The sequence below is a fragment of the Pristis pectinata genome, chromosome 10, assembly GCF_009764475.1.
Source record: "Pristis pectinata isolate sPriPec2 chromosome 10, sPriPec2.1.pri, whole genome shotgun sequence".
Taxonomy (NCBI): domain Eukaryota; kingdom Metazoa; phylum Chordata; class Chondrichthyes; order Rhinopristiformes; family Pristidae; genus Pristis; species Pristis pectinata.
In genome coordinates this window covers 17988545-18007134 of record NC_067414.1, presented here as the reverse complement: position 1 = coordinate 18007134, position 18590 = coordinate 17988545, and positions in this window count along the sequence as shown.

Below are 18590 nucleotides of genomic sequence, written 5' to 3'. Positions count from 1 at the left end.
AAGGGAAGCACAATGTAACATTGGCTCCAGTATCACCACAGAAAGGCTCATGGTTTGTTTTCAAAAAAAGAATTTGCTGCATAATTACAGGGATGCATCCATTTCTATTCACGCCGGTCAATTTTTCTTCTGTGCTTGGTTTTGTACAGATCCCCAAGAGTAGGTACTGAACTTGCAATCATTGGAGCAGAAGCACCTCGTGATTGGGTGTTGGGTCTACCAAAGGTCCACAGAGAGAGAATCTATTCTGTCTTTAAATTTTTGGCAAAGATTTGTTGTAGATTTTGCAAAGCTCCATATAGCTACTGAATAAACCATGAGGTTTTGTTAAAATAATATAGTTGCCTGTAAGGACCCATATATATTTGAAAATGCCAATGTAACAAAGATAATAAATCACTTATTAAATTGATAAATATGCCAATTCCGATTGAAATGGGTGACTTAGACATCCATTATAATGCATAGTAGTACCAAACTTGATTGGACTCATCACTAATGACAGCTTTGCAGGGCTCTGTTCACCATCAGTTAAATTACCCATAACGCTTTCCCATTATTGCTTAATTGCTTTGTGGGTTTCAGTAACTCTGGAGTATAAGAAAAATTTCACATCATACTGTTTTGTTTGAAGTTGATAACAAGTTTGCACACATTCATTCATGATTTTCTTGTCAATCTTTTAACCCATTTTGTCACATCGCTGAACAAAGGATATTCTGATTGAGATTTTTCTGTGAGGCCAGTTTAAGGGTTTGGCATGATGTTACTGAAAAGGAAGGGGGTGATTTAAATGGGATATATTTGATAATTGACTATTGTCCCAAGGGTTTTTGAGAAGGGAATATTAAGATGTGCCCTGTTGGTCATTTCCCTTCACCCTTTCGCTCCAAGTGATTTTGTGATGCAACACTCCTCATATGAGAGCTGTTATAGTGTATTGAGAGCAACAAAGCAGCTGGGACCTTAGTAAATAATAGGACCCTGAATCTTTCTCCCTAACTGATAAGATATAAAGATTGAGAAAGAAAAAGAAATGATAGAGGAAATGAGATGGATTATATTCATATCAGGTATGGAATGATATATGTTGGGAAAGAAAGAGGTTTAAAATGAAAGAATGAGAAAATTTGTTAATTTTCAACTTCTCTTCTGGGCCACTGGGGTTTATTTGTGCTGCCCTGTCATGTGGTTATCAGGTTTTCAGTCTGGTTCACCCCGAGCTTGCTGAAACTTTCTATTGCAACTCATTGGTTATTGCTTCATTCATTGCATTATCAATGCACCGTCATTTTTCCAATGTTGTGGAAAAATGCGTTCTGTCATCTCAAATTCTGTTCCATTTTGTAATTCTTTAATAAATCAAATGGTCACTATTTACAAACTTCTCAGTACTTCCAACATTTTGATTCATAAATCATAGTTTACAGGCTTGTATCATAACCTTTTCTCTGACTTGTTGCCTTGTCAAATATGTATTAACTGAATATGTCTATTAACTAGGTTGACAGCATTCAGTAGGCAGATTTATAATAGACCAACCTGGCAGAGAAATTAGGGGAAGACATATAGCAAACATTCAGAAAAGAAAGGCTGCACATGACATGCGACATACATAATTTCCAAAGGTTTGTTAATCCTCATGTGACATTTAGGAAGCTGTAGTGGTTTGCTTTAAATAAATGAAGGTGTCAGATGATTTCCCTCAAACCACTTACTCAAGTATACACCTGAATTAAAGATATTCTAAAAGCTAGTCAATAGTGCTTGCAAGCTAGTGGTGCATAGTTACAGCTCAGCAGCCAAGCAGTCTTCATGAATAGTTATTCCTGTTTGGTACTCTAGCATCTTGATTCAGTGGTTGCAGCTTCTCTCTTGAAACAAGCTACTAATTCACACTCCACTCCAGAAATTGGGTATGTAATTTATGTCAACACCTCTATGCCATATTGAGGGAAAGGGTATTTAACAAAATGATTTTAAAATAAAATTTATAGTAAAGACATAACATTTCTTTTCTTTTTAGCCCTTAAAGGTTAGAAGATATTGAACCCATCTTTCCATTTTCTTAAAGTAGAGAGAAACTGTATTGGAATCAATTACTCATACCAAAGTTGGCAAGATGTTCCTCTTTCAAAAATACCAAATTTAAGTTGCAGCAGTCATGTGCACTAGCAGCCCTTACATTGCAAGAATACAATATAATACAGAAAGCAACTCACTGCAGACTCGTGCATTAACTGACCCTACTTAAAAAAAAGATCTTGTATGGTATGGCCAACTGCTGTCATTACCAGATTAAACACTGATTATTGCAAGAAATGTTTCAATATATTCATCTGCATGGTTACAATTTAAGTATATAAACACATTATAAACAGTTTATTGGTTTATGCACGTTATTACAGGCCTTCAGCCAATGTCTAAGGTTGCAAGACAACTTGGCAAGATTCATTTTATGGTTACATAGTTTTAGATTCCATGCAATGGTGTTCAATTTGTAGGGATTAACTTAGCTTGAATATGGACTCGAGTGTTGTGGTCATAACTAGTTGCCCAAACATGGCGGGGTTGAATTTCCAGCTATTTGTATGTTCACTCCACAATATCACAGCTGAAAAGAAGATACCCAGCTGGCTGATTAAGGAGAAGAGTGGCCATGTCAGTGATGGATGCCTGCAAAAAGGATAGGGGCTCACTATGTGTGGGCCAAGAATGTTGGCACCTGAAAAGGCATAATTAAACAGTCCCCATATGGTAAGACCTGAGCTTAGGGCTCATCATAGTTAGAGACCCAAAAATGAGGAAGGAGAATTGGATTGGATCCATCCAGTAACTCCAAGGCTGAAGTAGGGAGGTAAAAGTTGGTAATGATGGAGGAGTGAGGCTAATTGTAGGAGAGGGGTCTGAGGGAGGGTTTAAAGAGGATCTATCTGATTTGAACTTCAGGAATTACTGCTTGGAAACATCCCTTTAAACCTATTTTCTGCATGATGGCACCTGCAAGCAAGTGCATGGCCCCTGTTGTTATGCATCAAATATGCCAAAATGCATAATTTTACCTAGAAAACTAACCCAAGGCATTTAACAGGAGAATTATTAAACAAAATTTTAAGCTGTACAGCAGGATGTTATGCCAGATGATCAAAAGTCTGGGTCAAAGGGACAGACTTTAAGGAGTATTGTAAAGCAGGAGAGATGGGCAGAAAGGTCATAGTGTCATCGAGTTATACGGCGTGGAAACAGGTTCTTTGGCCCAACACATCCATGCCAACAAAGGTGCCTACCTGAACTCGTCCATTTGCCTGCTTTTGACCCATTTCCCTCTAAACCTTTCCTATCCATCTGCCTGTCCAAATGTTATTGTACCCGTTTCTACCACTTCTTCTGGCAGCTTGTTCCACATACCCACCACTCTGTCTGAAAAAGTTGCCCCTCAGGTCCCCTTTAAATCTTTCCCCACTCACGTTAAATCTATGCCCTCTAATTTTAGACTCCCCTCCCCTGAGAAAAAGACTGTGACAATCTACCCTATCTATGCCCCTCATGGTTTTATAAAACTCAATAAGGTCAGCTCTCAGCCTCTTTCACTCCAGGGAAATCAGTCCCAGCCTATGCAGTTTCTCCTTATAACTCAATTCCTTCAGTCCTGGCAACATCCTTGTGAATGTTTTCTGCACCATCTCTAGCTTAATCACATCCTTCCTATAGCTAGGTGACCAGAAATGCGCACAATGCTCCAACTGTCGTCTCACCAACGTCAACACAATTGTCCCATCCAAACTCATCATCAAGCTTCAACACCTGAGCCTCTCTCCCTCCCTCTGCAACTGGATACTCAACTTCCTCATTGACAGACGTCAATCAGTGAGGATTGATAACAACATCTCCTCCTCGCTGATCATCAACACAGGTGCATCTGAAGGCTGCGTGCTTAACCCCCTGCTCTACTCTCCATACACACATGACTGTGTGGCTAAGCACAGCTCCAATACCATCTTCAAATTCACTGACAACACTACTGTTGTTGGCTGAATTGCAGGTGGTGATGAGTCAGCTTACCGGAGCGAGATAGGACACCTGGTTGTGTGGTGCAGCAACAAGAACCTCTCGCTCAACATCAGCAAAACTAAAGAGCTGATTGTTGACTTCAGGAAGGGGAAGGAGGGCGAACATATGTCAGTCTACATTTGGGGGGTCTGCGGCAGAGAGAGTCAGCAGCTTTGAATTCCTGGGCGTTAACATATCGATGACTTGTCCTGGGCCCAGCACATAGATGCAATCATAAGGAAAGTGCGCCAGCATCTTTACTTTCTTAGGAGGTTAAGGAGGTTCGGCTTGTCACCGAACACTCCAGCAAACTTCTACAGATATACTGTTGAAAGTATCCTGACTGGTTGCATCATGGTCTGGTACAGCAATTGGAATGCGCAGGAATGTAAGGAGCTGCAAAGAGTAGTGCACTCTGCCCAACACATCACAGGCATATCCCTCCCCATCATTGGTAGTATCTACAGGAGGTGCGATCATCAAAGATACCCACTCTCCAGGCCATGCCATTTTTTCACAGCTATCATCAGGCAGGAGGTACAGAAACCTGAAGTCCCACACCACCAGGTTCAAGAACAGCTACTTCCCTTCAACCATTCAGCTTTTGAACCAACCGGTAAAACCCTAATCACCACTACAGTTTAGCAACACTACGACCACTCTGATCACTTTGCACTAAAACTGACTTTTTTTTTGTTCTAATTGTGTTTTTAATTTTGTAAAAATTATGTATAATTTATGTTTAATTCATGTTTTTCTTGTGAATGCTGCTTATATGATGCTATGTGCCTGTGGTGCTGCTGCAAATAAGTTTTTCATTGCACCTGTGCATACATGTACTTGTACATATGACAATAAACTTGGCTTTGACTTTATGCAGTTGTAACATGACGCCCCCAGTCTTGTACACAATGCTCCAACCAATGAATGTAAGCTGTGTTACCACTTTCAGGGTACTGTGTACTTGTAGCCCTTAGTCTCTCTGTTGTACCACATTCCCCAAGGCTCTGCCATTCATTATTTAAGTCCTGCCTTGATTTAACTTTCCAAAATACAACACTTCATACTTCACAGAGTTAAATTCCATCTGCTATTGCCTTGCCCACTTTCCCAGTTGATCTAAATCCTGTTGTAACCTAAGACAACCTTCTTCACTGTCCACCACACCACCAATTTTGGTGTCATCTGCAAACTTACTAATCATGCCACCTGCATTCATCCAAATTGTTAATATATATGACAAACACAAGGGACCCAGCACCAATCCCTGTAGCACACCACTGGTCACAGGCCTCCAATGCTCCACTACCATTCTTTGACTCCTACCACCAAGCCAATGTTGTATCCAATTGGCTAGCTCACCCTGGATCTCATGTGATCTAACCTCAAAGACCAGTCTACCATGTGGTACCTTGTCCAAGGCCCTTCTAAAGTTCATGTAGACAATGTCTACCACCTTGCCCTCATCAATCCTCTTGCTCAAAAAAAACTCAATCGAATTCATGAGACATGAGCACAAAGCCATACTGACTATCCCTAATCAGTCCTTGCCCTTCCAAATGAAGATCGGTCTCTTAGATCCTGTCTTTCAGAATCCCCTCCAGTAATTTTCCCACCACTGATGTTAGGCTCATTGGCCTTTAGTTCCCTGGTTTGTCTCTGTAGCCCTTTTCAAACAAAGGCACAGCATTAACCACCCTCCAGTCTTCTGGTACCTCATCCATGGCTAACAAAGGTGCAAAATTCTCTGCCAGGGCCCCAACAATTTCTTCCCTTGCTTCCCACAATGCCCGAGGATATACCTGGTCAGGCACCAGGGATTTAGCCATCTTTATGTGATTCAAGATTGCCAACACTTCCTCTTTCATAATGTCGATATGTTTCAGGCCATCATTGTCCTCTGGACTCATTAACTTTCATTTAAAACCTTGTGCATCTCCTGTGGCTCCACACATAGACAACCACACTGATCCTTAAGAGGACCTATTCTCTCCCTAGTTACCCTTTTGCTCTTAATATGCTTATAGAAGCTTTTAAGATTCTTCTTTACCTTATCTGTCAGGAACATTTCGTGTCTCCTGTGTTCCCTCTTGATATCCTTCTTAAGTGTACTCCTCTATCCTTTATACTCCTCAAGGGACTTGTTTGCTCTCAACTGCCTATACCTGACATATGCCTCCATCTTCTTCCTGACCAGAGCCTCAATATCCCTCATCTACTAGGGTTCCCTTATCCTGCCAGCCTTGCCTTCATAGTCGGAGTACAGGAATGAGATAGAGGGCTTAGTGGAACGGTGTCATGAGAACAACCTTTCCCTCAATGTCAACAAAACAAAAGAGCTGGTCATTGACTTCAGGAAAGGGGGCGGTGTACATGCACCTGTCTACATCAATGGTGCTGAGGTCGAGAGGGTTGAGGGCTTCAAGTTCCTGGGAGTGAACACCACCAACAGCCTGTCCTGGTCAAATCACGTAGATGCCATGACCAAGAAAGCTCACCAGCACCTCTACTTCCTCAGGAGGCTAAAGAAATTCGGTATGTCCCCTTTGACATTCTCCAACTTTTATCGATGCACCATGGAAAGCATCTTATCTGGATGCATCACGGCTTGGTATGTCAACTGCTCTGCCCAGGACCACATGAAACTGTAGAGAGTTCTGGACACAGCCTAATGCATCACGGACACCAGCATCCCCTCCTTGGACTCTGTCTTTACCTCTCGCTGTCTTGGTGAAGCAACCAACATAATCAAAGACCCCATCCACCTGGGACATTCTCTCTTCTCTCCTCTTCCATCGGGTAGAAGATACAGGAGCCTGAGGGCACGTACCACCAGACTTCTACTCCACAGTGATAAGACTATTGAACGGTTCCTTTATACAATGAGATGGACTATGACCTCAGGATCTACCTTGTTGTGACCTTGCACCTTATTGCACTGCACTTTTTCTGTAGCTGTGACACTTTACTGTTATTTTTTTTTTACTTGTACTACATCAATGCACTCTGCACTAACCCAATGTAACTGCAGTGTGTAATGAATTGACCTGTACAATTGGTATGCAAGACAAGTTTTTCACTGTACCTCGGTACAAATGACAGTAATAAACCAATAGCAATTCTGAACAGGAACATGTTGGTCCTGAACTCTCCCTATCTCACCTTTAAAAGACTCTGAGGGCCATGGCAAAACCTTCAGTTTGTGCCTCTTGAGGTAGTCCATTGTGGATTTTGAGGTGTGGTTAGGATAGTTATCCTGTTGTAGAAGCCATCCTCTTTTTATCTTCAGCTTTTTTACAGACGGTGTGATGTTTGCTTCCAGAATTTGTTGGTACTTAATTGAATTCATTCTTCCCTCTACCAGTGAAATATTCCCCATGCCACTGGCTGCAACACAAGCCCAAAGCATGATCAATCCACTCCCATGCTTAACAGTTGGAGAGGTGTTCTTTTCATGAAATTCTGCACCCTTTTTTCTCCAAACTTTCCTGCATCCTCACCACAAAATTCAGCGTCAGAAGTTTGCAAAGGAACATCTAAGCAAGCCTGATGCATTTTGGAAACAAGTCCTGTGGACTGATGAAGTTAAAATAGAACTTTTTGGCCACAATGAGCAAAGGTATGTTTGGAGAAAAACAGGTGCAGAATTTCATGAAAAGAACACCTCTCCAACTGTTAAGCATGGAGGTGTATTGATCATGCTTTGGGCTTGTTTTGCAGCCAGTGGCACGGGGAACGTTTCACTGGTAGAGGGAAGAAGGAATTCAATTAAATACCAACAAACTCTGGAAGCAAACATCACACTGTCTGTAAAAAAGCTGAAGATGAAAAGAAGCTGGCTACTACAACAGGATATCGATATTAAACACACCTCAAAATCCACAATGGACTACCTCAAGAGGCAAAAGCTGAAGGTTTTGCCATGGCCCTCACAGTCCCCTGAGCTAAATATCATTGAAAATCTGTGGATAGACCTCAAAAGAGCAGTGCATGCAAGATGGCCCAAGAATATCACAGAACTAGAAGCCTTTTGCAAGGAAGAATGGGCAAAAATCCCCCAAACCAGAATTGAAAGACTCTTAGCTGGCTACAGAAAGCGTTTACAGGCTATGATACTTGCCCAAAGGGGGTGTTACTAAGTACTGACCATGCAGGGTGCCCAAACTTTTGCTTCGGGCCCTTTTCCTTTTTTGTTATTTTGAAACTGTAAAAGATGGAAAAAAAAAAGTAATCTTGCTTAAAATATTAAAGAAATGTGTCATCTTTAACTTTATGCCTTTTGGAGATCAGGTCATCATTTACTTGCTCAGCTATTCACAGTAACAGAAATTTTGACCAGGGGTGCCCAAACTTTTGCATGCCACTGTATGTGCATGTGTGTGTGTGTGTACACGTGAACATAGGATATGCCGATGAAAGGAAAGTAGTCGACAGAAATACATGAAGACTTGGCAATGAAGAACAGGTCTCAGGCGTGCTCAGTCCCTTTAAAAAAAAACTGATGTGAGAAGGTTAATGTGACTCAACAGACTGAAACAAACTTTAAATCTTGGAGGCATGAAACAAATTCCATTGAGAATTTAACTTTAAAGTGAACAGGTTAGTTTTAAGTACAGTGATGGCTGCCAGAGGCAGAAAAATGAAAGGGTGAGTGAGCATAAAATTGGAACATGTGAGGTGTAGGGAGAAATAGTATTGGCAAGAAGTATTCACAAGATCAATGTATATTATGGGAAAGAAAGCAAATCCCTGAAGTTCATGATTTCTTGATTAGTTGGTAATTAGTAGCTCGCTACGGCCTGATGTCTTGCTGGAGTCATGCTTAAAAGATACGGCCAACATGCTGATAATTAGTGATCCTTCTGCTACAACATAAGATTGAGTGAGAGGTATGTGGCATGTTGTAATAATATTGCTTTAGGGGCACATTTAGATCTGGCCAGATTGCAGTTCTGTAAAAAGGAATTGTGTCTGGAGCTTCCAGTCCATTGGTGGCAGGTGGAAGATATCTGACTTGAAAAGGAATGTTTGTTATAGCCTAAGGAAAGGAAGCTAGCTTGATAGACAGAGCCACCTGCACTGTTATCATCCCTGAATGCAGTCACGAGTATGAACTACAAAATATAAATCCCTTTTAGTATTTCTCAGAATTTAAGCTTTGCCGTGTTGCGGTTTAATATTAAGTTTACGAGACCACAGTTAGTTTTATTTCTGCTTTATTAGATATAGTAGACACAAGAGCACAAAACAATAGGAGCTTGAGTAGGTCACCATGCCCCTCAGAACTGCCCCACTATTCAATATGATCATGGCTGGTCTGCCCCAGACCTCAACTTCTCTTCAGTGCCAGTTGCACATGGCTCTCTATTCCTCGATCCTTCAAAAAAATTATCCACTTCCACTTTAAATATCTACGGTTTCCACAAACCACCTGCATTGTGGTGAACTCCAGAGATTTGATACCCTCTGCAATAAGAAATTACTATGGACCTCAATTTTAAATGATTGCTTCCTTATCTTGCAATTCTATCCTCTCGTTCGAAACTCTCCAACAAGTGGAACCGTCTCAACATTTACCTTCTTGTGCCCAAGAGGATATTATTCTTCTAAACTCCAAAGAGTACAAATCAACTTCTTTAACCTTTCACGGTAGGACAATTAGCCTTGTGAATCTCTTCTGGACTGCCTCATTTGCCAGTATACTTTTTCTTAAATAAGCGGACTAAAACTGCAGAAAATGTTGCTGAAGTTAAGATCACTTTACAGTTATAATGGTCATTATTGTATCAACAAACAAACCTTGCAGCAAACTTAAAAGCAAAGGTAATGGAGGTCCAAATGTTATCACTGAATTGTCAAGATGGCCTTGGCTGCGTATTAATCAGTTGCAGATGAGAGGAAGGAGATGGAAAGGACCTACCTTAGGGGTTCTGCAGAGCAACATGGATCCCAGCGCAAAGTGACTGCCATGAGAATACAGAAAATGTCACGGTTTGGATGCCCAAACTCACTTCTCTGACTGAGCCTTAAATCAATGAGAAGCTGCAGTATATCCTCTCAAAGGGATTTGGTTCCCATGTACAAGAATAATCAGAAAGCTCAGAATGATATATTGAAATCTGGGAACCACAAATAGTAGGAAGATTTTTTATAATTTGGAAAAAACCCTATGGCTATCTATTGTCATATCCTTTCACTTTTGTTCATTTTTTTTTATCATTGTTCTCATTATAGCATTGCATTGTCCTTGTGCGGTAAGCTGCAGTGATACAGCTTCTGGGAGTTCCAAGTTATGAATAATGACACCAGCATTTATTGCACATTCCCTAATTGTCCTTGAAAAGCTGGTGGTGAGCTGCCTTCTTAGAGCCTGGATCTGATTATCAAGCTGCAGTATTTACAGTAAAACTTCATTAATCCACTCGGGAATTTGGTGGTGCTGGATTAATGGATTTTCCAGACTATCGGCTTTTTTAAAAATTTATATACCAACACACTTGTAATTCACTTAAAAGGTGATACATGGCATATTTAAAGAGAACAAAACTACCAGACCAGGTAAGTTTAAAAAGAGTGTGAGAACCTGGGCCCAGCAAGTTGAAAGGGTCCGCAAGAATTGGGGCCCTGGTCAGTGGTTGGGGAGCACCAGACTCTGAGCCCCAGCAAATGATCAGGGCGCTGGAACAGGAGCCTTGGCGATAGTAAGGGAGTGGGGGAGCTGGACATCAGTGAGTGCTCAGTGAATGTAGAAGCCAGCAGCTGGTGAGTGGAAATTACAAACGTCACACGGTGAGCCAGATACCTAAACGTCAGAATTTCTAAATGGTCGGATGGCAAATCTTTGGAGTTTTACTGTAAGTAACTGTCCAAATAAGTAAATGAACAGGAAATGAACCAGGAACTTAATTGGACTATGAAATTCAGTAAGGGAGAGTCTGACCATCCACCCTTGATACATTCTCATAGTCAAATTCCCAGCATGAGATGATAGAATCATAGAAATGTCCAACACAGAAATGGGTCCTTTCAGCCCACCCTGACTATGCCAACTGTGATACCGACCTATATTAATCCCATTTTCCTGCATTAAACCCATATCCCTCTATGCCTTTCCTATCCAGGTACCTGCCCAAACCTTAAATATTGTAATTATATCTGCCTCCACCACCTCCCCTGGCAGCTTGTTCAAAATTCACTACTCTCTGTGTGGAAAAACTTACCCTTCATATTTCCTTCAAATTTCTCCCCCCTCATCTTACACCTGTGCCCTCCCCTGCCCTGGGAAAAAGATTCTGACTGCCTATGCCCCTCAGCATTTTATAAACCTCTATGGTTACCCCTCATCCTACTACATTCCTGTGAGAATCTACCCAACCTATCCAATCTTTCCTTATAACTACTGCCCTCTATTGCAGGCAACATCTGGGTAAAACTCTTCTGCATTCTCTCTATTGCTACCATATCCTTCCTGTAAAGTGTCATCCATTACTGAAATGTAACATCCAAATATTATATCCAATGCCTCAGCCAATGAAGGCGAGCATACCAGATGCCTTTTTCACTACCCTATCCCTTATGTCACCACTTTCAGTGAACTACGGAGATGCACCCCAAGATCTCTCTGTATATTGATGCTCCTAAGGTCCCTGCCATTCACTCATATATATCTTAACAGAATTTGACCTCCCAAAGTGCATCACCTCACACTTGCCCAACTTTCCAGCTGATCAATGTCCTACTGTATCTTTAGACAACCTTCTTCACTATCTATGAATCCACCTATTTTTATGTCAACTGGCAAACTTATTAACCCTACCACCTACATTCTCATCCAAGTCATTTACATATATTACAAACAACTAATGTCCCAGCACCGTTACCTGCAGTATTTACCAGTCAGGGTAACTGCCCTCAACCACTACCCTCTGCTTCCTACTCTGCAGCCAACATGCCTCAGATTCCTTGTGCCTTAACTTTCTGGACCAGGCTACCATGTGGGACCTTGTCTGTGTAAACCATGTCTACCTCTCTGCCTCAACAATTTTCCTCAAAAAAACTCATTTAGATTTGTTAAACATGATTTACCCTGCACAAACCCATGATGACTCCTAATCAGTACCCAAGTTTCCAACTGAATATAAATCCTGTCCCTCAGAATCTTCTCCAACAATTTTCCTACCATTGATATAAGGCTCCCCAGCCTGTAGTTTCCAGGCTTACACCTACTGCCCTTTTTGAACAAGGACAAAACATTAGCTATCCTCCAGTCTTGCAGTACCTTACCCATGTCCAACGAAGATGCAAAAATCTCCATCAGAACCCCAGCAATCTCTTCCATTGCTTCCATGAGTATCCTGGGATAGATCTGGTCAGTCCCTGGGGATTTATCCACCCGAATGCACTCCTATGTTTCGAGCACTTCCTGTTTCCTGATACAGACATTCTCCAGAATATCTCCCCCTCCCTTACCTCTTCAGCTTCCACATCCTTCTCCCTGGTGAACACCGATAAGAAGTATTTGTTTAGGATCAGACACCAAGTAATATCAGAGTTAATAAAGTTAGGTTTTCAATCTGAAATGTTAACACTGTTTCTCTTCTCACAGATGCTGTCTAACCTGCTGAATGCTTCCAGCATTTGCTGTTTTTATTTCAGATTTACTGCACCTTGGAATTGATATTGGAGTTGGAATTGTTTATTATTGTCACATTGACAGAGGTACAGTGAAAAACTTGGAGTTCTTTTTAAATTTTCATGGTCCAGTTAAACTCTTGGTCAATAGGAACTATATAATCTCATGCAGGGTATTCAATCTATGGTTAGACACTCCCTTACTGGAGACGGTCATTGCCTGGCACTTGGGCATTGTGGATGTTAGTTGTCACTTATCAGTTGAAGCCTGCATGTTGTCTTGGTCTTGCTGCATTCATTTGCTTGAGCTGAACATTGTGCAATCATCAACAGGCATTCCCATCCTCTAACCTAACAATGGGAGTGGATTGATTAACCTCCAGCTACAACAGCCACTTTTATTTTGTGTGAGATATGACTGCACCAATAGAGAGATTACATCTTGATTTCATTGACAAGGGCTTCATGTTACCAGCTTGCTCAAATCCTTCCTTCATGTTGAGTGCAGTCATTCTCACTTCCCTTCTGGAACTCAGCTGTTTGGACCAAAGGCTGCAACGAAGTCTAATGTCAGTTGAACTTGATGGCATGCAAACGGAGCATGACCGAGCAGGTAACCAGTGTGCAGGCGCTGCTTTCCAACACATTTGGCTAAATCTTCCAACACTTTTGAAGTGGGATCCACCCTCAAATCCAACACCCCTCACCCTCCTCTCCTATTTACATTTAGTCCCTTCTTTCATAATAAAACCCAATTCTTCACTGCATAGTCATGTCAGAGGGTTGAATACCAATCAACTTTACCTGGATGCCATCGAGTCACAAACTTGCCCTTGAGTTCAAAAACTTAAATTCCACTAGTACTTCCAGAACATAGTCTAGACTAGCCAGTGCTGGTGATAATGCATTGGCATAATGCCTATCTTTTAGCCTTATTTTGAGGTTCAGGTGAATATAAAACAACCTGCAGTACTGTTCAATGGAGAGTTCTGCTGGTTTTCTGGGCAATATCCATCTCCTCTTCACCCATCAGCAGATCAATTGGCCCTTCTTTCATTTGGTGTTAATGAAACTTTGCTGACCCACAAGTAAGTGGGAATTCTCTTCCCAAAAGCTGCTGAGGCTGAGGCTCAGTTAAAAGCATGTTGAAACTGAGATTGATAGGTTAGTAACATGTAAGAGAACAGAGGGATTTTGAAAAGGACCACAGAGAGGAGATACAGATCAGCTAAGACCTACTTTACAGAATGGCAGAACTAACTTGAAGGGCTGAGTGGCCCACGTTCATAAGTCTGGTGTTTCTGCTGCATTTTTTTAAAAAATCCATTTGTTAAAGAGCTCTTTGGTACACCTTGAAGCTATGATAAGGTGCACAATAAACACAAGTTCATTCTTCCTTAATTGAAAGGTTTGGTTGACATGGTCTCAGCTATTTGCTCTCAATTTGCAGTTGAATGGCATATACATGCTAGTTGACACCTAGCTGATTTCTGAGTTTATTAGGGTTCATTAATGGCCTGCTTTGCTTTCATGATTAAATAGACCAGAACTGTTTGCTCCTTCAGCAAGGAAATCTTTTAATCCTAATTAAGTATGGATAATAAGGGAAATGACAAATAGGTTTGGAAATCGGATTTGAATTGCATAAAATATATGGTAGCCTTTAATCAACAGTAATTATAATTATAAATGTTTGTTTAAATAATGAAGTCTCTTGATAATTTATACTAATTCATTCATTTATCTGCAAGTAATAACACTACAAAGCAAATGATCTGAGAGAAAGGGAGAAGAGCAGGGAAGAATAATTCCGCAATATAGTGAGGTAGGATATCTTGGGTTAAGGTGTAATTTGGAAGCAGCTACAACAAGGTTAGGGAAGTAGGAGAGAAAATACATAAAATGCACAGTGATTAATGAATGTTGATCAGAAATTATGCTAACCTTATGGCTCCGACAAGCCTTGCTGCCGGAAGAATAAAAGGGGAAGTGAGGAGAATTATTTTTTTACATGGAGTTATTATAATCTGAAACATACTGACTGGAAGTCCAATGAGTGTAGCCTTAATGATAGCTTCAAAAGTAAAAGGAAATAATTGCAAAGATATGGAGAAATTGCCGGGTTATGCAATTAATTGTTTACCTCTTTTAAGTTGATAGCAAAGGCACAAAGGAGTGAATGGTCTCCTCCTGTGCTTTACTTAATTTAAAGTACTGACCCACTTTTATTAACTCAAAGTTAGCATTAATTGCTCCTTTCTACTTAGCCTTGGGAGGTTTTGGAAAGCCAATTTCCTGAAGCACTGCAGATTTTATTGTGAAGGTACTTCTGCAATAACCTAGCCTATCTGACACAGAAAATATACAGCTTCCTCAAAGCTTTTGAAAAAAATAACTTGTCAAGTTAGTCACCTGAGAATAAATTCTATCCTCCAATTTAAATTGCCATAATGTGAAAAGTATATATATATTTTAAACATATTTCAAAGCGAAGTCTGAACAGTTCTTTGTTTTAGAAGCAACTCCAGAATGTGTTCATCCAAGAAATTATGATCTTTGTATCTTGGCAAATGGACATTTCCAGCATTATTGATCTGATGACCTATAAATAACTTGCCATGATTAACATTACTGGATGAAACGCTTGCACTTTATGGTGCTTTTTATGGGCATCACAGTAAGCAAAGACGTGGCTAATGCATTCATAACCAGGTTTAGCCAAATGTGCAAACAACGATCCATCCTGGCCTCCCACTGAGAACCCCGTCATCACAGAAACCAGTCACCAGGTAATCTGATTCACTCCACAAAATAACAAGAAATGGCTGAGAACACTGGATATAGCAAAGACCATGAGACCAAAGAACATACTAGCTGTTGTACTCAAGCCCTACTGTCCAGAACTAACTGTACATCTAGTCAGCTCTTCCTGTATAGGTACTGATATTGCCCAGGTATATTCTGTTCACAAAATGCAGAACAAATCCAATCCAACTAATTACAGCCCAATCAATCTACTCTCAATCATCAGCAATGTGATGGAAGTTGTCATTGACAATGATATTCAGTGTCTTCACCAATAACCCTACTCATCAAAGCTCAGTTTGGGTTTTGCGGGACTGCTTGGCTCTGGACCTCAACAGTGCCTTGATTCAAACGTGGACCAAAGAGCTGAATTTCAGAGATGAGGTGAGAGTGATGGCTCATGACATCGAGGCAGTATTTGACCAAATGTGGCATCAAGAAGCACTGGTAAAAATGAAGTCAAAGGGGAAAGCTCTCCAATGTTTGGAATGGCACCTCCCATGAAGGAAGATATATAAGGAGCAGGAGTAGGCCTCTCAGCCCTTTGTGCCTGCTCTACTATTTAATACGATATGGCTTATCTGTATGTAACCTTAACACCTTTCACCCCCTCAACGTATCTATCTACTTCTGTCCTAAAAATATTCAAACTCTTTTCTTCCACAACCAATTGAAGAAGAGAATCCCAAATACCAATATCCCTCTTGAGAACAAAAATCAACTATCTCAATCTTAATTTGGCAACCCCTTGTCTTTAAATAGTGACCCTTAGTTCCAGATTCTCCACAAGTAGAAACATTCTTCCCTGTCAAGACCCCTCAGGATTTTGTTTCAACCAATTCATTTCTCTCTCTTGTATACTGCAGGTGATACAAACCTGGTCTGTAATTCCTTCTCAAGGGCAATTAGGGATGGACAATAAATACTGGCCTTGCCCAGATCCCCAAAAAAACTAAATAAATGAAAATCTACCATTGTTGCAAATAAGGAAAAGTGGCACCCAGCCTTGGTACAGCTAACTCCCACAAACAAGGATGCTGTAATGTATTTTAGGCATGTGATCATTCCACTGTTACATCCACCTGTGAGAGTAGAAGTGGCCCTGATTTAATGATTCACCTGCAGAACAACACAACCGACTTTCTACACTCCCTCCATACTGCAGTGAAGTATAAGCTCATATTTTAGTGTTAAAGTCACTGAAGTGGGACTTGAACTCATAATCAGAGTGAAACATGCTACCAGCTGAACTACAGATGACTCTTGAGGAAGGTGAAAGTGGTATGGAACTGCCTACTTGTTGAGGAGAACGTGTAGCCAGGTTTAAGATATTTGCTGCAGCAATCACATAAACATGTAATATACTTCAATCAATTTGAATTAACTTATTCTCTCAGCTATTTTGTTGAAAGCTTTTGCCCACTTAAGATAAGAAATTCAAAATTGTGAGGGTTTTAAGCAGATCGGATGGATCTGTTTTCATCGGCAGGACAGGAACCAGAGAAACAAATTTAATGTCATTGACTAAACAACCAGAGAGGACATCAGGAAATGTTTGTATGCAGCATTTTGGTGGTCTGAGAAGGTTAGAGATTCAGTAGTTTTCTAAAGGGAATCAGACATATAGTTGAAATTTGTAGGGTTGTGAACAAGATAGATGAGTGGAACTAATTGGAGCCAACACAAAACTCCAGGACAAAGTGGCCTCCTTCCATACCATTTGGTCCACTAAAAAGAAACAATCCATGTGAGCAGGACAAACATTTGTAAAATTACATAATATGCAACTGTTTCCTGATGTCTATGCAAAAAATAATCGTGCAAGAGTGTATACCCAAAAGATTACATTTTGAAGAAATCTCTTGTACCAATAATATTGCTTGTTCTCCTGATGCAAATATTCATCAGCCCTGGAAAAAATATGGACAATCTGAAGGAGGAATACAAGGCATTGGGGAGAAGGTTGAGAAGTAGGACCTCAAGGATAGTAATCTCAGGATTACTACCTGTGCCACGTGTCAATGATAGGAAGAATAGAAAGCTCTGGCAGATGAATGCATGGCTGAGTGACTGGTGCAGGGGGCAGGGCTTCAGATTTTTGGATAATTGGGACCTTTTTTGGGGGAGGCATGACCTATTCGCTAAGGATGGGTTGCACCTAAACTCCAGAGGTTCCAATATCTTGGCGGGAATGTTTAATTTAGTTGTAGGGGAGGGTTTAAACTGATCTGGCAGGGGGATGGAAACCACGATGTTAGGTTACAAGATGCTAAGGTAAAGGAGGGAGTTTATAGAAACAAGTCCAATGAGGATGGCAAGAAGGACAGGCAGGTGAGAAGTCAGGATAATTTGCTGAATAATAGAAGTACAAGTCAGGATGTTAGGATACAGAATGTTAGGATAGGGGATGAGGTATATAGGAACATGTCTAAGGTAGTATGTAGTGAAGATGGTAAGAAGGATAGACAGGTGGAAAGCCAGGATAATCTGTTGAACAATAGAAGTACAACAAAATTAATAGCAGATACCAGACTAAACGTACTATATTTAAATGCACGTAACATTAGGAATAAAGTAGATGACCTAGTGGCACAACTACAGGTTAATAAATACGACATTGTGGCAATCACCGAGTCATGGCTTTATGATGGATGTGATTGGGAACTGAATGTCCAGGGGTACACAGTGTATAGGAAGGATAGGCGGGTAGGCAGAGGGGGAGGTGTGGCCATGATGGTTAGTAGTGATATAAAATCAATAGAAAGGAAGGATATTGGGTCAGAGGAGGTGGAATCCTTGTGGGTGGAGCTAAGAAATAGCAAGGGTAAAAGGACAATAGTAGCGGTCATATATAGGCCCCCTAATAGCAGTCAGCAAGTGGACGATAAGTTGCAGTTTGAGATAGAAAAAGCATGCCAGAGTGACAATGTGAAGATAATTATGGGGGATTTTAACATGAAGGTGGACTGGGAAATCCAGAATAGCGGTAGTACTCAGGAGAGTGAGTTTGTGGAATGTCTAAGTTATGTTTTTCTAGAGCAACTTGTTGAAGAGCCCACCAGGGGATCGGCTGTTTTGGATTGGGTGTTGTGTAATGAACCGGA